At 33.6% G+C, this 24,222-nt stretch overlaps 1 protein-coding gene across 1 annotated transcript in view; it reads right to left on the bottom strand.

Annotated features, from left to right (window-relative positions):
• Window positions 1-24,222, bottom strand: part of Rasal2 (RAS protein activator like 2) — a 299,612-nt gene that overhangs the window by 260,257 nt on the left and 15,133 nt on the right. The window lies entirely within an intron of this gene.

The following is a 24,222-nucleotide window of genomic DNA, read 5'->3' as shown; positions in this document are numbered from 1 at the left end:
ACATTTCACCATGCACTAAATTAAAATCCAAATGGATTAAAGATCTAAATATTAAAACAGAAATATTAAACTTGCTGGAAGGTAAGTTAGGCAGAACTCTAGAAGACATTGGCATAGGGAAAGACTTTATGAACAAATCCTCAGTAGCACGGGAACTAGCAGATAGAATCAACAACTGGGATCTCATCTTATTAAAAAGCTTCTGTACTGCTAAAGAAACCATCAGCAGAACTAAGAGACAACGTACAATGTGGGAAAAAAATTTTACCAGCTGTTCCTCAGACAAAGGACTATTATCAAGAATATATAAAGAACTCAAAACAATCAGCACCCCCAAATATAAAGACCCAATTCAAATATGGGCATCCGAAATGAACAGACATTTCTCAGACAAAGAAGTAAAAGCAGCAAGTAAATATAGGAAAAAATGTTCCACATCACTGATCATTCGAGAGATGCAGATGAAAACAACACTGAGATTCCACCTCACCCCACAAAGAATGGCTGCTATCAAGAAATCACATAATAACAAATGTTGGCGGGGTTGTGGGGAGAAAGGAACCCTTCTCCATTGTTGGTGGGAGTGCAGACTGGTGCAACCACTATGGAAATCATAGATTACTGACATTTAGAAATGGGAAGAAAGGAGCTAAAGGTGTAGGGAAGGTGGGATGGGTAGGGGAAGGGTAATAAGGGAAAAGAAAAAAATGTGAGATAATGAAAAGATGGAAATAAAGTGTTTGTAGATGGGGAGGGGAAGAGGGGGTGAAAGGAGGGCAGGGACAAGGGGAAAAAATGAGAACCAAGACTTGTCATGTAGAGGTACAAGATCCCAACAATGAATGTAACTGTACTGTATCCCTAAAGTGTACCAATAAACTCAATTAAAGCTGGGAGAAAAAAAAAAAAGAAAAATATTCTCTTTTCTATTGAAAGACTTTAGTTTAAAAAACACTAGAGGATTGGGCCGGGGATTTAGCTCATAGCTTTGCAAGCACAAGGACCTGAGTTTGATCCCTGATACCAAAAAACAAAACAAAACAAAAAACACTAGAGAATCAATTACTATGTATGTTTGTTCATTTGCTTTTGTGGTACCCAGGATCAAACTTGGGATCTTGCACTTGCAAGGCAGGTAGTAGAACCACTGAGTTAAATCCCCAGCACGATTTTTTATTTTGGCTCTCATCTTTATTATTTGTTTCATTATACTAATGTTGGTAATTGTTTTTGCTGAAAATTTAAAAAAAAACTATTTTCTAAAGTTTTAATTTTCTAATATATTTTTGAAGGTTTTTACCCTCCAAAGTTAGTCAAATGTTTGTTTTTTTATTCTTATTTTTTTTTTTGTACCAGGGATCAAACTTAGTTCCTTGAGCTTGCGAGGCAGGCAGTGGAACCACTGAGCTAAATCCCCGGCCCAAATGTTTGTTTTTAAATAAATGATCAACTTCTCATCCTTTTCTAAATTTAAGTATTACAGAAAAAACTTATTATCCATTGCGGATAACCAATTCTGAAAAATAGCTTTCCCTTATATTTATTATAAAATTACCTTCAATAGAGCTTTTCACTAAAACAACAAACATACATTTCTCACATTAAAATCAACAGAACACTAAACTTGTCTGGTCATCTAAAATGTATGTATATGGTTGCCATGTATATATCCATGCAAAAATACCCTAGAATAAGCCTGTTTTTGTAATTTAAAACACATTTGTTCTCAGCATTCAGTAATTATCTTGTTCTTTAAACTGGTAACCATTAAGAGATTTCAATAGTCACCTTACACAAGCATTTATAAATAACGGTTTGCTCACTGGTCATTTAATATTTCCTCTCCAAGTTCTCTAGCTCATTCCCCCATGAAATGGCAACATCTTATAATCATTTTAAAAAGTCAAACAAGACAATATTAATTCATTGACTGATTCTCAAACCTTTATGTGCCAACCACAGTGGTAACATGTAGCAAGGAATAAATAGAAATTTTCCTTCCATAAAACTTGCACTTAGAGGAAAAGAATTGCAAATCAATTAAACTGAAATATATGGTTGAACCCAGTCCATTGACATGCTTTGCTGGCCTACAAAAAGGGCCTTAAAAAATCAAGAGTAGCCAAAGGGTCAGGAAAAATATACAAGATAGCTATCAGAGAAGCCAAGATAGGAAAGGGAGTGGTAAACTGATTCTATGCAGAGTTAAGTAGGAAGCTGACCAATGTTCACTGGACTTGGCAACAAGGAATTCCCAGTGTCTTTATTGAGAACATTTTAAAGCACTGGTGAAATTAAGGTCAGAAATAGGGAAATAGATATTGCACATATAGACAATTCTTGGGATATCCAGAACAAGAATAACAATAAGATAGTCAGTAAAATGAAATTATTCTTGGTAGTAGGTAACAATGATACTATATCACTACCTACGTATAATTTTGTTTCCTTCATTTCATTATAGGCTTAATGAAAGGTGTTTTTTGTTGTTTTGGATATCACCTTTTCAGGCTTTCCTTTCTCCTTTGAAAAATTATTTTTAGTGATATCAGTAATATATGAATGCATTCTATTTGTCAAAACAAGCAAACAAAAACAAAATCCAATAGTGATAAAGCAAAATTCTACCTTAACCACCTCCATTTCCTAAAGCCAGTTGCATGGGAAAGTTAGCACTAGTTTCACATACATCTTTTTTCTACATAGTCGCATTTATGTAGACCACATAATTGCTCTAGGTAAATGTGTTTACAAAAATGTTAACAAATTCTATGAATTATTGTCCAACTTGCGTTCCTCCCTTAAAATGGTTTTTAGCAATATTTGCATATAAATAAATGTAGATCTACAATAAATTAATGATTTTTTTAAATCTGCCTGGAAAACACCCTTTTAAAAAGGCCTAACAAAACACCTTTTTAAAAATTTGTCTTTCATGGAGGAGGCAATATTGCCCATAAGAGAACAAAGATTGGTTCTTGAGGGGTTAAAAATTCTTAGCCATTAAAATAGCTGAGGGCCTTCCAAAGGGCCACAGCACAAAAGCAAATACTTACTGTAGCTATATTAAATTTTCATGGTGGAAATTAAAAAGTTTCCTTGAGATTTTACTTTTATAACACATGTGAAGAGTTCACAAATTAACAATTACCAAAAATTGGAAGTAAAAAAAGATCCTTTTACTGGTAAATGCATAAACAAAGTGTGCTACATCCAATGAAATGTATTATTCTTCTTCAATAATAAAAATAAGCTAGCAAGCCACAGAAAGACACTATTATGGTTTTGATCTAAAATGCCACGCTTGAAAATCACATCTGTTTACAGGGGAGCTTTTGGAAGGTGACTGCATCATAGGGGATCTATACTCATAATTAAATGTGCCGTTGGAAGATGGGGCCTGGTCAAAAGCAGAAAGTCCCTAGAACAATGACCCAAAACAGTATATTCTTATCCTTGGCTCTTTCCTTTATTCTTGCTGCTTCCTGGCTGTTAGAGGCTGAGGCAGGAGGATCACGGTGAGTTTGAGACCAGCCTGGGATACACAGTTCCAGGTCAGTCTCAACTACATAGTGAGACCCTGTCTCAAAAATAAAAAGAGGAATGTATTGTTTATAATTCTGTTTTATACTTGGAATCAGAATAAAGAATGAAATAATGGTAAAAGCTTTTAACAATTCAAAAGCACTGGTATTCTAGAATTTTCTATTTTCAATTCAGAAGATATATATATATTATAATATATAGGCCAGTTTAAAATGTTGTATATTATAAAATATATTATAAAATAATATTATATAATATAAAGATCAGTTTAAAAGTTTATAGTGATAATCAGATAAGACCAACTATAATAGTGTACTAATCTATTAGATTGAGCCTGGATCATCTAAAAACCAAAATCAGAACAGAAATTGAAGTGCCACATTTTGTATAAATATGGTCCTCTCAGAAAAAAAGTTCCCTTATTCTCACTAGACAAAGAAAGAAATATAAATAGAAGTTTGTATCACTAGAGATCAACTATCTTCCAAAAGTCAAGATTCCACTAAATATTTTTTGAAGCCTACTCCTTAATATTCATACCAGAAACACAGAAAAAAGATTTCCATTTCTTGAATTAAAAACATATCATATAATTTTCCACTTATTATCACCCTCATTTATCTCTTCTATCCAGTAGTTTTTCCTTTGTATGTACATCCACAACACTAAGGAATTTTTCAAAATATCCAATGAAAAATGCTTTGCAATCCATAAAGAAAAAGTAGTATATAATCTTAAAATTATAAGGAAATCAGCCAATTACTGTTCTTATATTTCTAACAGATGTATCTAAAACATATCTATTTTAAATATATCTATATTTACATATCTAACATTTAGGAAGCATTTTCTAGATGACAAGTACTGTCTAAGTATGTTATATGTTAACTAATCTGCTCCTCATAAATACCTTTTGAGGTTTGCACTACCATCAAATCTGTAATTACATCCAGATATAGTGGCCATATTAAAAGATAACAAAGATATCTCTGTTATCATCTGGCTGACAATAAGACATAGCAATCATGAAACCATATTGTGATTTCACAACATTTAGAATATGAAAAAATGTGTGTATTTTAGAATCAACTGAAATAAGGCATTTACATCCCATTTTGGAGATGAGGGACCTGAGGAACAAAGTACTACTAATACAACTTGTTCAAGGGTATATGGCTCATACATATCATCTTATCATTGGTTCTGAAAACAGACCAATACAATAGCACTATGATGCATTGTAGAGAATGTGCATGATAAAAATCAGTTCTAATTCATGAAACTATCCTGAAAAAAAAGTATTCTATATTTAACTTTTACATTTTAAATATATGCAAATGAGGCATAAAAGAATTAATTACCTTTGTGATAGCAATGTACAAAGTGAATGATACTATTTCTCTGCCAATTACAGAGAATTTAAGGAAAATTAGCATATGACTTTAAACTGATCATCCATTTGCTGAGAATTAAATTTAGGGCCTCTCACATATTCTACCACTGAGCTACATTCCCAGCCATCTCCTTCTTTCTTTTTAATAAAAGTAACCGAAAGATCCTCAGAATTCAATCAGATTCCCTTTCCATGCAGTTGAGTGAGGATATCTATCACTCTATTACTACAGTAATATGAATTCTTAACTCAAGTATCTAAAAATTATTTTACAATTTACATGGAAAATCTATTGCAAATAGGACAGGAATAGGAAATCTCCATTGACCAGCTTTAGGAGCTATTATGTAAATAAAGGATTAAGAAGGAAGTGGCAAGGAGAAAAGGAAGAAAAAAGAAAGGGAGGAAAGCAGAAGAGGGAGGGAGAGAAAAGAAAAAGAAAGGAAGCCTTCAGAACCAGACTGAACTGGTTTTAAATTTTGACTGTACTATTTAAAGATGTCTGACCATGGGCAAGGTACTTAATCTCTTTACAAATGTTTCTACAGAATATTACTTGTATTATAAAATTGTTTATAAGGACTAAATGAGATAATTAAAATCTAATACACTAACACATCAAGGTTTCGTTAAATATTAATGTTGTCTTCTTTCTCTTCCTTCTGCATAGCTAAGTGAATATCTGGCTCCTCTCCTGAGTGCTTCTGAAAGCACTGAGCAGGACAGAAGTGAGGGCATCTTTTTCCACAATGCCTTTGGCAATATAGAATACTGTCCCATTAGTCATCCTCAATGAGCAATCCCTAAATAATGTAGAATAAATGCTGAATAAAAATAGTGCCTACTTTAGAAATGATGTTTTTAACTTAGTTTAAAAAAAAGTATTTTATATATTTAACCAAATACTCTTAGTCACAACCATGATTTTTTGGGCCACAAACAAACCATTTTACAAAATCCTTTTTTTAGGTTTTTGTTGACTACTGGTTAAATTATCAGTCACCATCTATACTTTTTTTTTCTTTTTACTTAGTATAAGAAATAGAAACTTAAAATGGTCCATTTTCAAGATAAAGTTTTTCATTCTAAGTGGAAAGTTACTAGTAGTCAAAACTGCCTACTTGCCTGTGGATATGACTGAGGTCATTCTTTTAAAAGATCTCTAAACAATGAGGGAAAAAGCAGATAGTTAATCTTCACTATGCTAACACTGGTTGGAAAAGAAGTATCAGTACACCCACCTGTGGCTCAATCATTTACTTGCTCTTAAACCCACAAAATGTTTGCAGAGAGAAGGAGCCATGGATATATCTTAATAAAATATGGTCAACACCTAGGAAGACTGTACCCCCCAAATTACTCAGCTATTGAGGGGATAAATTGTCTGCTATAACTGCCTTGGTTGTGCCTGCCTGCCTCAGTCTGGCACCTGCTCTCCTAAGATCAAGAATAAAGTCTCGTTTTAGCTGCACTCCGAGTCCTTGGTCTGACCTGTCCATTGCACATGGTCAAAGGGAAGGAGTCCTGAGATTCATTTAAAAAAATAAATATTTAGTAAATGTTTAGCCAAATCATCTTCCTCGCAACTGTATCTTTTTGGCCACAAACAAATCATTTCACAAAATTCCTTTTTACTTTTTGTTGACTATCTGATATCATCAGTCAGCATCTGAGGCTGATTCTCACCCTAAAAGCACTGACAAGAGTTTTAATTCTGTGAAATCCTCAAACTTTTTTAAGAAGTCATTTTTAAAATACAACCTGGAAGTAGGAGGGATTATGAGAAACTGAAAGGGTAAGGATATGGGAAGGGGGAGAAAAGCAGACAGATGCAATCAACACATGATATATGAAAATCACAGTTAACCCCATCAATCTGTATAATTAATATGTGAATAATTGTACTTTAATTTAGAAGTTAATGAAGTTTAATAAATTAGCCCCTAATATTATGTCCTACTGTACATTCCAGATGACAGAAGCATAGACAACAGAATCCTGTTAGCACAAATTAAAAAAAGCATGGGCGTGTATGTGCCTTAGCAGTGTTCCAGAAAATGTGCTTAGCCAACAGTTAAAAAACTGTGCATAAAAAAACAACAGAGGGAGGGAGCAGAACTCACTTCATATGTTCAATCTCTAACTTCCTTAAAAATGCAATAATTGGAAGAAGGAGGACAGAGGAAAAACAACTTCAATTCCCTGAACAACAGCAAAACAGAGAAGAAAATGTTCAATCTCAGCCCTGCAGTGATTTTTTAAATTCTTACTGACAAAGGATCATAGATTTACACGGATCTTCTTTTCAAAAGTTTATTCTGTGTCTTTTGGGGAAAAACTTCAAAATTCAGTAATAAACATTAGACTCATATTCTGAATATTAAAATAAAAATTAAATCCCTTCAGTGAGGCTAACTGCAGCCTAATGTCTCAAAATTTGGGGGCTAGAGATTTAGCCTACCGGTTCTGCTGCCTGCCTCGCAAACTCAGGGACCTGAGTTCAATCCCCGGCACCAAAAAAGAAATAAATAATAAAAATCAAAATTTGGGAAATGAAAGCTTCAGCCCTGGTAGATTTAAATTCTCCAATGGTTTCAAATGCACTCAGAACTGAATACTACAAATAAATGATTGCCTTAAGGTCAAAACGCTTTCTGCCTAACTCTCCAATCTTATTCCCACTACATGCTAGTTAGTCAAGCTTATCTTTACCTGGAGCTTTGCACTTATTATTCCCATCGTCTACACAACGCTGAAACTTTAGGTCTCGATTTAAATATATTTCCTTAGGAAAACCTTCCCAGACTGCCTCATCTTTTAATTCTTTAAGGAAAGGAATAAAGTTAACTAAGATTTAATAAGTATCTAAGAAACACTGGGCAAGCCTTCACATAATTTCATTTAATCTTTACCATAAACTTCAGAGATTGTCTTTGGATGAGGAAACACTTTCAGAAATTACATCCAAGGTCATAAGTAAGGCAATGATTAAAGATCAAATTTGTCCAATTCCAAGTCCCACAATCTTCCTGTTGTATCTCTGTTTGAAAGGAAAATATATTATTGGAAGAAAATGCTTAATTAAATACAGACCTACAAAAGAAAGATTGAGTTGTGTGAAAATCTATAAATTGACAGTCTGGATAACTAACTTGGTATTCAAGATTCTCACATGCTACCTATAATATATATAATATATATACATATATTAGCAATTGGCTAGCTAGGATCATTCTACATTGAAGAAAAAAATTTTATTTCTTCTATAGACTCAAACAGTTTATAAGATGTATTTAAAGTACTGTTTTCCTTCTACACTTTATACATTTGGTATAATAGGTAAACCAATTACTTAAATTACAAAATTTCTGATTTTACCCTAAGGAATTTAGTTAATACATACTCAGGAATGGTTAGTTTTGTTTTTGCTTTCAATGAAGAGCAAGATTTTTAATATTCTCCATTTAAGATTAGTAAACTGGAATAATATCTAGACTCAGATAATTCAAAAATGCAATTCACAAGTATTCAAGAAACAAATTTTGTCTTGTATTCTTGTTTGCACATATGTCTAACTTTCCAATCTATATAAAAAAATTCTAGAAAGCATAAACTTTAAACACATTCATAATACCTTCTACTGGCCCTTGAATACATTTTATTAGAAAAGACAACCAATGTTCTCTGATATCCTTCCTGTGTTAGCTTTAAAATAGGTCCACAAATTTTTTAGCACCCTCCCCATTTAAGTGTGAACTCTAATTCTCCTCCTTTTGTGGATGAGTTGGCTTGGTGATGAGTTGGCTTTTCCAAGGAAAAGAATAAGGAAGAAGTGAGAGCACAAGATTTCTAAGATTAGGCCATAAGAAGTATTGTAGCTTCCTTCTTGTTCTGTCTTTTGGATCACTCACTTTAAGGGAAACTAGCAACATTGTCCTAAGATCACTTAAACAGCTCTACAGAAAGGACCTTGGGACTAGGAACTGAGTCTTTCTGGTAAGAGCCAGTGAGGAACTGAAGACTATTAACAATAGCCATCAGAGTGGGCACCCTCCCACCTCAAATGTGACATTGTAAACAATATTATGACAGCCCTTAAGCAAGATGAAGGATGGCTCCTAAATTTCTGACCCACAAAATGGTGTGAGATAAAACATACCCACTGATATTTTAAGCTGCTAACTTTTGGGGTACTTTGTTATACAGCAATAAATAATAAAGAAACTTTCAATTATTAAATTTCTCAGTTTCCTATAAAGACCCGCCTTTCCCAATATTCATCAGAATCTGAAGAACAAGACAGCTATTTATATAAAGGTCCCTCCATGTGATTCTGTCCTATCCCTAAGTAGTCACTGAATTTATGTAACTAAAAAGAAATGAGGTGCCCTTTAGATGCTGAGTACAATAAGGAAGAGAAGCTCTGACAGAATTAGGTACCCAGGTTCTCTAGGATTTCCTAACTACATAATTTATTTAAAACTCAGCAGGAGTCTCACTATTCTCTCTTGCACATACATTCTATAAAAAGGCTTTCATTTGGAACTGGGCAAGAATCCTGCAGAGAATTTTACAGAAAATCTAACACCCTAAAGTGCCTAGTTATATTTAATAAGGTTAGTTTTCAAAATTTTGTTGGACAGAAAATTATAAAACAAATCATTACTTCTCTGCCAAACAACACTTCCCCAAAAATATAAAACAATTTTAAAAAATGAGAGCTGACTGACATATGGTAGTGCTTAAGAGTAAGAAAGTAAATAACATCTTTGCACACCTACCATGTACAAGTCTGTCCTTCTAATCATAGAATTGCCAGGTTTACCTATAGCTAATACAATGTCAACAAAGTGATCATAGAAGGCAGATGCCAGACTTTGTTTCATGCTGTGGTAATATTTAGCTAAACACACACACACACACACACACACACACACACACACACACACACACACACACACAGAGCTAATTGCTCAAGTTTACTAACCGGTTGGAAAAGAGAAGAGAAAGAGAAGAATGACAGGAAACAAAACACTAAAAACTCTATGACACACCAAACTATATTCTTAATTCATGTAAACACAACAAAAGAGATACACAAATGAAACTGTTAGCACATCCCTCCTCCAAACCTGATGAAAAGTCCACCTTGCTATTCATTCATCTTACCATTCAAAGTCTATGTCCAAGTTAAACCCCAAAGAGATTCCTCAACTTCAAATAGACACTCTTTGAAACAAAAAATAAAATAAAAATAAAAATAACCAGGGATCATTCATGAATTCATCATATATTTCCTTGGAGCACTGATGCTACTATTCTATTGAACTGTTCCATAAATTTATTGTTGCTTACTTTCTCTTTTTTCAAAAAAACATTTGTTTATATGGTGAAAATAAAATGATTTCACTGCAAAGTTTGCAGAGTAGAAATTATACTCTCTTATCCAAGTCCATTTGCCACAGCAAATGGTCTTCAAAGTTTCCTGCGGTACTTGTCATTAGGAATTACTTTTCACATGCTTGCAGTCTTTTTTGTTCTGAAGAGAGAAGGCATAATTTAGTATTCATTTGTATCCCACTCAGCACCCTGCATACACAGCAGTTGAAAATTTTTTTGTTGATCTGATTTAATAATGACCAAAAAAGACCTACTGTTCATTTATTCTCAAATTAACACAATATTAAAAAATAAAATTTGTCCAATATCACTACTCACATTCAACAAATAACTTGAAATATTAGCAAGAGCAATAAGGCAATAAAAATAAATAAAAGAGACATGTATATAAAGGAAGAAGTCAAATTATTATTTTCAGGTGACATGATCCTGTACATAGAAAACCCAAAAAATGCCACACAAAGACTCCTAGAACTAACGACCACAATCAGCAATGTAGAAAGGATATAAAATCAACACACAAAAATCAATAGCATTCCTTTACACTAATAATAAACTCAATGAGAAAGAAATTAGAAAAACAATACCATTCAAAATATCAAGAAAAATTAAAGACTTAACGAATTAACCTAACCAAGGAAGTAAAAGACCTTTACAATAACAATTACATCACTCTGAAAAACATTGACGAGCCATCAGAAATGAAAAGATACCCCATTCCTTCATAGGTAGAACCATTATAGTAAAAATGGCTATACTTCTAAAACTGATATACAGACTTACCATAATCTCAGTCAAAATACCATCAGCATTCCTCACTGAACTAGAGAAAAAAACTCTAAAATTCATATGCAACCAGAAGAGACCCAGAATAGCAAAAGTAATCCTGGGCAATGAAGCAGAAAGGATCAAAATCCCAGACTTGAAGTACTATTACAAAGCTACCATGACAAAAAAAAAAAATGGCATGTTTTGTACTGGTACAAAAACAGACATGACGATCAATGGAACAGATTAGAGAGAAGAAATAGAAACAACTCCAAGCATATCCAGCCATTTTATCTCTGACAAAGGGGCAAAAAATGAAGGGACAATAGGAGGAAGACAGCCTCTTTAATAAATGGTACTGGAAAATTGGCTATCTACATGCAAAAGATTGAGTCTAGATCATATATCTCACCATGTTCTAAACTAAAATCAAAATAGATCAAAGATCTAAATGTTAAAATAGAATCTGCCGAGAGGTGAAATAAGTAAAACTCTTGAAGACAGACATAGGCAAGTACTTTCTGAACAGAATCCCAATAATAGTACCAACAAGAATAAAAAAATGGAATTATAACAAATTTTAAAACTTCTGTACAACAAAAGAAACAACCAACAGAAAGAACAACCTACAGAACAGGAAAAATATGTTATCAGCTACTTCCCAGACAGAAGACTAATATCTGGACTACATAAAGAACTCAAAAAAATTAGATAACTCCCCCCAAATAAAAGACCCATTAAAAATGGGCAACTGAAGCAAATGGACACTTTTTAAAGTACAAATGGCCAAAAAAAAGATGAAAAAAGTTTCAACAATTAGAGAAGTGCATATTAAACCAACACTAAGATACTATCTTACTCGAGAAAGAATGGCTATCATCAATAAATCAAATAATAAATGCTGGTTAAGGCTGCAGGTGGGAGGAGGAGGAGCCCTTCTAATTGCTGGTGGAACTGTAAATAGGTAAAAGCACTAAGGAAATCTGTAGGGAGATTCTTCAAAAAGCTAAAACTAGATATTCCACTTGACCCAGATATTCCCCCCCTTTTAGGTACCTTCCTGAAAAGTTAAAGACATCATATTACACTGATATATGTGTATCTATTTTTATAGTAGCACATAACAGGTAAATCTTGGAAACAGACTCTATGTCCTCAATAGATGAATGGAAAAGAAAATAGATTTATACACAAAGAAGTATCACTCTGCATGAAGAAAGATAAAATTAGTCATTTGTAGGAAATGAATGCACCTTGAGACCATAAAGTTGTGAAATAAATGATGCACATTCTTTAATGTCACAATTTCTTATATGAGAAACCTAAAGTGTAAATAAAGAACAAAATAAGATAGATAATAGGAAGTAAGGAGATAGATCTGTTTCAAATGAGAAAGAAAGAGCTTCAAATCTGGAGGGAAGGGAAGCAAAAAGAGGGACTTGGATAAAAAAGAATTGAGATTTGTTATGTACATATACAAGTGCTCCACATGTAATGTAATCATTAAGTCATGTAAACATGTACTAATAAAAAAATACCTGGGGGGAAAAAAGAAAGTTTACTTATTTGTACACAGAAGTAAAATAAATCCACAAAAATCTATCATATTGGCCAGGCATAGTGGCATATGCTTATAATCCTAGCACTTAGGAGGCTGAGGCAGGAGGATTGCTGTGAGTTTGCAAATTAATTAACTGGAATCTGATAATGTGAATTCATCTCATAATTTAACACCAAATGCAAATGTTATTTTTTAAGTTGAAGGAACAAAGGAAGAGAAGCAGAACGGAGGGATGAAGAAAGAAAAAAGGAGAGGGACTGAGGGACGGATGTATTAATCTAACTGTGCTAGTATTTAAAAAACATATTTCAATGTTCATACATGTATCAAACATTTACAAATGGTCTCATAATTATAGTCAGTTGTTTTTTAACAAAGATGCCAAGACTATTCAGTGAGGAAAGGATAGACTTTTTAACAATCAGTGCCAATATAACTAGATATTCACATATTGTTAAATGTTTTTTAAAAATAAACTTAGAGGTCCTTACCTCATAATATAAAAAATGTAATTAAAAGTGAGTCACAGATTTATTACTATAAAATAACTAATACTATAAAGCTTCCAATAGAAGCTTGAGAGAACATCTTCTTGACCTTAGGTTAGACAAAGAATTCTTACCAATGATACTAAAAGCATGATTCATAAAACAAGACCCAAAAAAAGACAAAGTGGACTTCACCAAAATCTGAAGCATTTAAACTTCAAAACATAAAAAGTCAAACCCTCAGGCTGGGAGAAAATACATTAAAAACACATTTTTATAAAGATCTTAAGTTCAGAATATATATAAAGAATTCGTACAACTAATAAGACAAACAGCCCAACTTAAAAATGGCCAAAATATATGAATGACAAGGATAGCTATTTTTAAAAGGAGTTGTAGCTCAGTGGTAGTGTGCTCTTGACAAGTATGAGGTACCCCGGGGCTGAATCCCAAGCACACAAACACCTAAGAATAAATAAAGTGTTGAGGAGGATATAGAGAAATTGGACCTTTCATACAATGATAATGATGATATAGAATGGTGCAGCTGCTACAGAAAATATTTTGGCATTTCCTCAAAAGATTAAACATATAGTTACCATATGATTCAGCCATTATACCCTTAGCTACATATCAACGAGAACTGAAAAATATGTATCTTAATATATAAAATATACTTGTTTACAATGTATAAAACATGGTATGCTAACACAAAAAATGTCCATTAATGTTCTTCTACCAGCAGTATTCATAATAGCCAAATAGTAGAAACAATCCAGATATTCATTAACTAATGAACAAATAAAGTATGGTATAACCATTCACTGGAATATTATTCAGCCATAAAAGCAGAATAGTGTACTGTGCAGCCCACTGGAAGAGTACTTCTTGTGTAGCATGTTCAAGATCCTAGATTTGATGTCTAGCAAAGCAAAAACAAGCAAAAAAGGTGCTGATTCACACTGCTACATCAACTAACCTTGAAAACCTTATGGTGAGAAAAGAAGTAAATCACAAAAGACCATGTATTATAGAATTCTATTTACATGAAATATCCAGAAAGAGCACATTTAGAGAGTAAGAAAACAGATCAGTAGTTGCCTAAAGTGGGAAGCAGGGAATAACTGCAAAAAGACAAGGGAACTGTGGTAGTGATACAAATGTTCTAAGACTGAAATCAAGTGACAGCTATATAACTTTATAAGTGTACTAAAATTGCTTAATTGTACAATTACAATGAATATTATGGTAAGATATATCTCAAAAAACATATTTACCAAAATAAATGTACCAGGTATCATGTCCCAAACCACACACACACACACACACACACACACACACACACAGCTCTCCACTCTGTTACAATCGTTATAATCTGAGATACTGAGTAACTCATTTAATCCTCACAAGTTGATTTTTACTATCTCTGTAGCACAGAACAGGAAAATGAGACACAGAGAGAGATTATGTAATTTATTATTCAGTTATAAACTATAGCAGGTCTAGGATTAGAACTCTAGTTTATCTGATTTCAAGTAACAAAAACTGATACATACTTTGTTTATAAAATGCAATAAACATTTTTCTACATAAATCAGGTTTTTGAATTCTGAGATTTTCAAAGGGATAGAAACTCTTTAGATCTAAATACTTGGATAATGCAGAAAGAATGCTTCATCAAAGTCAGAAGACTTGTGTTGATAAACTTTATGTGAAAATGAAGGAACTCAACTAGAGTATGTTTAAAGGCCCTTTCAAGTTTGTTCCACAAAATGAAATGACTTCCCCAGAAAACTGAGACATTTTTCACTGGTGGTTTTCCATAGCTTTAGTAATTTAGCTACTACCACATCATTTGTTCCCTCCTAATTACTTTTATGTTAACAGGTAAGGTAAAAGCAATGCTCTCCATCTCTTTTTTCACTAGTCATTCAGATAAACTTTTCTTAAAAAACAAAATAACAATGACAGCATTCATCTGAAAATTAAAGATGGACAGATAGATAGACAGACATGGAGATTTATATATCCTCATCAGTGACTGATGGGAAAATGTGTCCATGGATATGGAAGCACACTGTCAAAAAACTCTAGATTCTAAAATAAGTATGGAGAAAACAAATATATATATATGGACTGTCAAAGATTGTCACTAGAAGAATGCTTCAGGCCTAAAATTAACCGTTTAAAATGTAATGTTTACTCTATTTCCTTTGTAAGTCTCGAATTTCATTTATGTCAAGTAATTTTCTCAAATTTAAAGTTCCAAAAGAGATGTGTTCTTCCCAATAATCTATACCTAGATGGGCATGGTGTTATACACCTGCAATCCCAGCATTCTGGAGGCTGGGAGGACTATGGAGAGTTCGAGGCCAGCCTCAGGTACATATTGAGTTCAAGGTAAGCCTGAACTACATAGCAAGACTCTGCTTCAAAACAAAACAAAACAAAATATCTACACACACACAAATAATCTATAACTTAAATTTTAAAAATCTGAGATAGCACTATCAATGATAAAGGAATGATGTATTATCATCAGTATAAAACAGTAAAGAAAGCATTCATACTTTTTTGTTATTTCTCACAGGAAAAAAAATGAGACTAGAATTAGCACTGTGTTGTGCTTTTAAATGCTTCCATTTTAGAACAGAAAACAATTTTTTTCGTCTTGTCTAATATTTAAGGGCTATGTGTTTCACTAAAATACAAGAATAATTCAAAACCAAGAGAAAATGCTCAACTTTAAATTACACTTAAATAGCCAGGTGTGGTGGCACACACCTGTAATCACAGTCCTCAAGAGGTAAGAGAGGAAAACTGCAGAAAATTTGAGGCCAGCCTAGGCTACACAGTGAGTTTTAAAAAAACATTAGTAATCTTTGATAAGCCCCTATCTTCAAACCACTATACTGTGGTACATTCTACACATTCTGGAAATATTAAAATTGATTATTATAGGTTGAGTTGACTCAGTCTATGACATGGGGATCACAATCTGATCGAAGCAAAAGAAGCTATAAAATGAAGTACCAAAGAATCAGACTGAGGGCCTACCATAAGCGTATCAGAAAGACAATATTAATGTTATAGCTGCTCTACGTACATATTCGCTTCCCTTGTGCCAAAAGCCAGGCTTCGAAGCGCTGAGTCACTTTTACTCAGAGAACTTAAGAGGCTACAGACTAGACATGACAGCATACTGTGTAATGAAGGCCACATCCTGTTTCTGAGAATAGACTTGAAGCCCTAAAACAATGTTAATAAAAAATTATTCATAGAAATTGAATGACTACAGCTTTTCCCTTCTTTTCTTCCATCTCCCCATTATCTCCCATGGTTTATGAAGAACGCCTTCAAAGGGTAGTGCAAGCAGAAATCACTTAAAAGGCAGCTAGAAGGTAAAAGGTACTCATTATTGACAGTTTCCACATTTTTACTTAAATAGTAAGAGATATTTAAACTATTCAACATAAATTTATACATATGATTAAAAGTCATAAGTAATAAAAAGGAAACATGAAAAATAAATAAATAAAATGGAGGAACCTCAAAAGCATCATGCTAAAGAAACCAGATATCCAAAGCTTTATGTTCCATTATTTCATTTATGGAATAGGCAAAAATATAAGGCAGAAATTAAATCAATTGTTGCCAATGGCTGGGGATGGGAAAGGCACACTGACTATAACAGGGCATGCGACTATTTTTAAGATACCATAATATTCTCTATCTTGACTGTGGAGGGAGTAAAAATGACTGTATACAATGGCCTAAGTTCACTGGACTATACATATAAAAGGGATAAAATTTACTAATATGTAAATTCTAACTAAATACTATCAACAAAAAGTTGGAGTATTACCATCAACTAAAATATTTCTGCTTTCATGAGTATCCTTAACAAATATTCAATATGTAAGACAAACAGTTGACCATCTGATTTTGTGCCACATCTTAGGTATCTTTGTTGAACATATGACAGAAATAAAAATCATATTCCTAGTTTTTCTTCCAAATATGCATTTTATTTTCAAAGACAATGGAGCTGAATTCATAATGGCATACGAAATAACCACACAAGGTCCTGATTTCAATCCCCATACCAAAATAAATAAATAAATAAATAAATAACCATAGTAAATATCAAGAAATTGAAAAAATGACTTAAATAGTCCTTTGAAAATTTAACCTTATAAATTAATAACAGATGCAAATGACATATAATTAATAGCAAATGTCTTATAGCACTGAATAAGAAATGCCTCACTTTTTCTCTTTTCTCGTTTTTTAAATCAAGTCCAACTGCAGAACTGACATCTGGAAGGACACTAGGAGAAAGGTCAATGAAGTAGGTACCAAAAGACAAGCTGAAGGTGTAGCTTATCAGTATTTCCTCAGTTCCACAGGAACTGAAATATAGTTTTTAGAAGCATTATATTACTTTCTACTCTGTTCAAACAGCTGTTCAAAGCTATAATGAAATCCACATCCAACTTTCATCTGTGAGAAATTAATAAATGAAATTAACATTGTAATTATATATAAGCTTTGTTTTAAACCTCTAAAAATCTATTTGATTCTTTTCAAAAGGTACCCTCCCCCAAGCTCTCCCAACTCAGCAGTGGTAAGCAAGGAGGCAGTGTGTGTCAGCACCACTCCCCGCTGTCAGGGGCCCGGCTGGCTTCTTCTGGTGCCCTTCACAGCGCAGTTCCTCACATGGTTCCCAGAGGTTCTGGCTGGAAGAGACAAGGGAAGAGAGAGTCCAGGAATTCTCCATTTTCAATAATCACTCCAGGTAATTTTTATGAGCCTAAAGGACTCATTTTTTTTCCTGTCTTAAAAACTCTTTAATAAGCATTCATATTCACAGAAAAAAATGTCTTTTGTGTTCCATAAAATCCCAAAATTATAAAAAAAAAAGTATGCAACAATTATATAAATAAAATAATGCAAGAAAAAAGTAACAGGAAAGAAGTGTACTCAAGTGTTTCTAAATTTCATCTTTGGGAGGTGGTACTATAGGTCATTAAAAAATTGGAAGGGATTTCTATTTTAAATAGTTTTTTCTGAGTATTTATTACCATATTTATCAAAAAGAAGTATACATATAATTCTGTTTTAAACATAATGGCAATAATGAGGATAATGATTAAAAATGTTAAATCCCTACTATTACTATTACTATTACTAAAATGATTATTACTATTACTGATCTAATAGCTACACATATATTAACTCAGTCTATACAACAGCTTTGGTAAGAAGGTCTTGCTAGTATCTCCACACAGATGAAGAAACAGACAGAGCAGTAAACTAATTTACTCCAGAGTATGCAGTAGTAGAAAAAGGAAGAGCCAGGATTCAAACTCAGTGCAATCAGACAGACTCCAGAGCTCATTCTCCACTATTAATCCAACTTCAACATGTATTTTCCCTTCTTTTGTAATTTTTTTCTCTCTTGGTAACAAACATATAACCACACAAGTCACCAAATCAGCCCCAGACTCTTCTATAGAATAATCATGGACAAACACCTCAATCAATCTTTCGGCTTCCTTTGGGCTTAGTTTCCATCCTTCTGCTCATGTCTGGACTAACTGCACTTAGACTTGCTATTTAACTGTAATCCTGGATTCTGTCTTACCATGATCACTGAAATTTCCTTTGCTGCTCTTCTCACTGCGACCTCTGTGTCCTATATTGTACATCTTCATCTTTCAGGATTTTCTCTGACTTATTTTGTTGGAGCTCAGTGTCCAGCACCTTCCTAATAAGGAATGCTAATGTTTATCTATTTTAGTCCTTGCACATACACTTTCTGAGAGCTCACCTTTGTTGGCTTGCATTTGTAAATACAGAAATCCTTCAGAATTTACACAGATTGCTCCACTCTCTCCTATCGTCTAGGTTTACTATTAGAGGCCTGATCTATTCTGATTAGAATCTGAAGGATTCCTTTTGAAAAACACTAGTCAACATGCTAAATTTGGTACACAGGTTATATATACAGCATTATTGTGAAATTGCTACATTCTCTACAGACTATAATGTTATCATCAGCCTGTGGTTAACTCATCTAGGATTTAAAAACACTATTAACTGTATATACCATACAATTAAATTGGTCAAGAGTAATGTGTGAACAAAGAAATAAAACTACAGATTAATTTTTAATGAATAGCTAGACTATAAAATCTGACAAATTTATATCATTAATCTATTCATCATGCAAAAACTATTATGTCTTATGTTCATAACTTTGCATAAAACATACTCCCCCACACAAAAAAAAAACAACACAAAATTTTACCGGTTATGAAAATCCTAGCTGTTTGGTTTTGTCATATGTTTTTATGAACTGCAAATATACTTGCGGCTGACAAATAGTAGTCAGTTCATGAATCAGTCTTTTAATTTCTTCCTAGACACACACAGAAACAGATAAATGACTGTCATTTGTGTCATTTTTATATCCAATCATTACTACTACACACTATCATGAGTCTTCATTCCTGAATACCTGAAAATATTTAAGCAAACTGCCATATCAATTTCATCTTCTCTACTTTTGATGTAAGCACAATCAAAGAACACAACATCATTTTCTTTCTGATTTAATGTGTCCCAAAAATACTCAATTTTTTTCAATTCTGATGTTGGCTTTATAAAACAGATGAATAATCTGATATTTACCGTATTTTTTTCTTATTCCAGACAAAAATTAGATTCCTGATAAAGCAAACTGATGTTTTCATACTTTGCCTAACATTCTAACCCAATTCTGTTGAGCATTTCAAGAGTCTCAGGTTAGAGGCAGTCACTGATTATTTCAGCTGTATCAACAGGACTTAGCTCCATGGATTCCATGGTCCTTTGTTTTCAAGGTACAGAATACCACAAATAAAAATGAAGCAGTCTAATAATAATTTACTCCTATAGCCAAGCTTAGATTTTAAAGAATCTCTATCTCTAATAGCTTTCATACACCCAGAAAAGAAAAACTGTATCAGCAACTAAAACCAAAAAGGAGGTGATGTCAGTGAAAAAGGCTGACTTTAAAAAAAGCAGGGCTAGGTTTCTGTTTATTTATTCCTGGTTTTGTTTGAAGGTACATAAACAAAGCAGAGAGAGGTTTGGGGCTTGAGAAGAAAGACTGTAATAAATGACAAAGAAAAAGAAGAACTACTTGATTTCAACTAGTAGAGAGATCCAACACTGGACTAGATCCTGTAACTCTGAAGAATCCACAGCCTATTTTAGCCTTACGCTCTATGTATCGCCTTACCTATTTAGCCAGGTATGGTGGCACGTGCATAGCACTCTTGGAGGCTGAAGCAAGAAGATCACAAGTTCAAGCCCAGTCCAGGTCACTTAGCAATTTAGGGAGACCATCTCAAAATTTTAAAACTTTAAAAAGTTCTGGAAATGTAGCTCAGTGTGAAGGCCCTGATTCATTCTCCAATACCAAAAAACAAAAACAAAACCAACAACAAAATCACATCTATTCCAGAAAGCTGCTATAAGGAACTTTAAGGAAAATGCATATTGTATATGTCCAGGTCCAACATAAAAATTCCTAATTCATTAGTGAACAAAATATGACATTAAAAAAAAGAAAAACTGAGAAACTGGAACAGCAGGTAAGAAAGAATTTGTTCACAAAACCTCTGAAGGTAATCTTATAAAAGGAAAATATTGTACTGATTTTCATAAAGCAGTGAAGGATTTCAGCAAATAGAAATCAGTATCTCTGATAATATTTATATAGAATAACCTGAAAATCTATTATGTAACAGGTGATTTGTGAAATCTTGAAGGGTAAAAAAAAAGATGACTGGGATCTTGAACTGATTTTCTATAACAAGTTAAAATAACAAATGCTAGTGAGGCTTGGTGGGGGGACAACACTTCTACATTTTTGCTGGGAATGTGAACTAGTACAACCACTATGGAAGTTAATACGGAGATTCCTCAGAAAGCTGAAAACTAGAAATTCTATTCAACCCAGCTATTCCTCTTCTAGGTATTTTCCCAAAAGAGTTAAAAATACCATATTAAGGGATATATGCACATCCATGTTCATAGCAGCACAACTCATAATAGCTAAATGACAGAAGTGGCTTACATGTCCAACAACAGATGAATGGATTAAAAAAATGTGGTATTTATACACAATGGAGTACTACTCTTACAATAAAGGATAACCATGAGCCATTTGTAGGAAAATGGATGCACCTTATGACCACAGTCTTAAGTAAAATAAATTAGATATACAAATTTAAATATCACATGGTTTCTCTCATAGGAGAAACCCAAAATATAAATAAAGAACAAAGTAAGATAGACAATAGGAAGTTGGGAGATAGATCTTTTGCAAACAAGGAGAGCAAGACAGAAAGAGGGGAGGAAATAAGGGAAGAAAATGTAAAAAGAATTGAGGTGTGTACTAAGATGAACATGTAACTACCCACAATGAATACATCCATTATATACCACAAACATGTACTAAAAAAGAGAAAATGAAGAGCATGTTATATTGTATCTTAGATCATTTGCGCTGCTATAATGAAATATTTTATAAAAAATAGAAATCTACAGTATTTCCCACAAATGTAGATGTTGGGAAGCCCAAGATCGAGAAGCCAGTGTCTGATGAAAGCTCCTTCTGTGCTTTATAGATGGTACTTCTTGCTGTGTCCTCACATGGCAGAAAGAACAAACAGCTCCCTTGCACCTCTTTTAAAAGGACACTAACCCCATTCATGAGTGCCCTCCCCTTGTGCTTAATCATCTCCTAAAAGACCCATTTCTTAGTACTATTTCATTGGCTATTAGATTTCAAAATATGAATTTGGGAGCATATTCCACATCCAAATTGTGTTTTATTTACAAGATCATGCTATTTCCTTGAATCAAGGCATATTTTATTCTTAAATAAAAGAAAATCTACATAAAAATGTAACATTACTAAAGAAGGATAAACATGAGATTTTTTGGGGGTGGGGGGGGTACCGGGGATTGAACTCCAGTCCTTGCGCTTGCAAGGCAGGCCACCGAACCGCTTAGCTAAATCCCCGACCCTACATGAAATATTTTTAGGTAAATGGTTGCACCTTGAGAACATAATTTTAAGTGAAAATAAAGCAGACACACATTTAAATATTGCACTGTTTCTCTTGTGTGAGAAACCCAAAGAGTAAATAAGGACCAAAATGAAGGAGGGAAGTAAGAAGCAAATGTTCAAACAGGAAGCGGAAAACAAGAGAAAGGTGAGAGAGAAGGGAAGAAGGGAATACGGTTTAAAAAAAAAAAAGAATGGAAGAAAATAGAAACAACTTTGTAAATGAAGAGGGAAAGAAGTATTGAAGGAAAGGGAGGGAAATGGAAAAAATAATTAAGATATATCATGCATGGTCACAAATTCTCTATGATAAATGTGATTATTATATACGTAAAAATGTACCAATAAAATTAAATTTTTAAAATATAATAATTACAAAATAAAAGATTGAGACAATTACACAATGCTTATGAGAAATCCACTTTACTTTTAAGCAGCTGTCTATGCTACAAAGGAGGACTTTAAACTTGTGATCCTCCTGCCTCAGCTTGCCTAGTAGCTAGCCAAGATTACAGGAGTGTACTACCACGACCAGTTTAAGAAACCCACTTTAAATATAAGGAAACAAGATGATTGAAATAAAAGAATATGGGTCAAGATATGCTATGCCATACTAATCACAAGAAAGCCAAAGTGGTTATATTAGTATCAGATAAAATACATTTCAGAACAAAGATTATTTCCAAATATTAAGAGGACCATTTTATAATAATAAAGGATATATTTATATTCTATCCCAATCAAGAGGACATACTACTCCTAAACATGTATGCTTCTTCTAACAAAGCTTTAAATACACAAAGCAAAATCTAAAAATCAGGAAGAATACATAAGATTTGTACAACTCCATCAACCAACTAGACATAATTGACATTTATGTAACATTCCAACCCACAACAGCAAAAGTCACATTTGTTTTAGGTGCACATTATGTTCTGGGCAATAATAACAAGTCTCTAAATTTAAAAGGATTCAAGTCAAAGTATACCTTCTGATCACAAATTAAAAATTAGTAACAAGGGCTGGGGGATAGCTCCGCAACAGAACATTTGCCTAATATGCATGCGGCTCAGGCTTTCATTCACGGCATTGCAGGAAAGAAAATGAAGGGGAAAAAGAAAAGATCAAAAGAAAAAGAAAGGGGCTAAGGATTTGGCTTAGTGGTTCCCCAGCCTGCCTTGCAAACACAAGGGCCCAAGTCTGATCCTCAGTACCACAAAAAACAAAACATTAAAAAAAAAAGAAAAAGCCAGGTGTGGTGGCACACACCTGTAATTCCAGCACTCGGGAGGCTGAGGCAGGAGGATCACTGTGAGTTCGAGATCAGCCTGAGCTACACAGGGAGTTCTAGGGCAGTCTCAACTACATAGTGAGACCCTGTCTCAAAAAAAAATAAATAAATAAAAAAGAAAGAAAGAAAAACAGGGCCAGGGATTTAGCTCAGTGGTTCTGCCAACCTGCCTTGCAAGTTCAAGGACCCAAGTTTGATCCCCAGTACCAACAAAAGAGAAAAAAAAGAAAAAAAAAAAGAAAGGAGGCCAGAGATTTAGCTCAATGGTGCCACTGCCTGCCTCGCAAACACAAGGTCCCGAGTTCAATCCTGAGTACCGCAATAGAAAGGATATTAGTAACAAAAGTATATTGGGGAAATTCTCAAATGTTTGGAAACTGTAAAACATACTTCTAAATAGATCATGGGTCAAAAAACAAGTCAAAAGAGGAATGATAAATTATTTTGAACTGTATGAAAATGAAAACATATTTGTAGGAGTCAACTAATGAAGTACTTAGGTCATTTTATGTGCTAAAATGTCTTATTAGAAAACAAAAAAGAGCTGGGCGTGGTGGCACACACTTGTAATCCCAGCACTCGGGAGGCTGAGGCAGGAGGATAGCTGTGAGTTCGAGACCAGCATGGGATACATAGTGAGTTCCAGGTCAG

This window comes from Fukomys damarensis, unplaced genomic scaffold (assembly GCF_012274545.1).
Source record: "Fukomys damarensis isolate Sample0158 unplaced genomic scaffold, DMR_v1.0_HiC HiC_scaffold_11, whole genome shotgun sequence".
NCBI classification, from domain to species: domain Eukaryota; kingdom Metazoa; phylum Chordata; class Mammalia; order Rodentia; family Bathyergidae; genus Fukomys; species Fukomys damarensis.
This window is presented reverse-complemented; position numbering and strand designations above follow the sequence as displayed.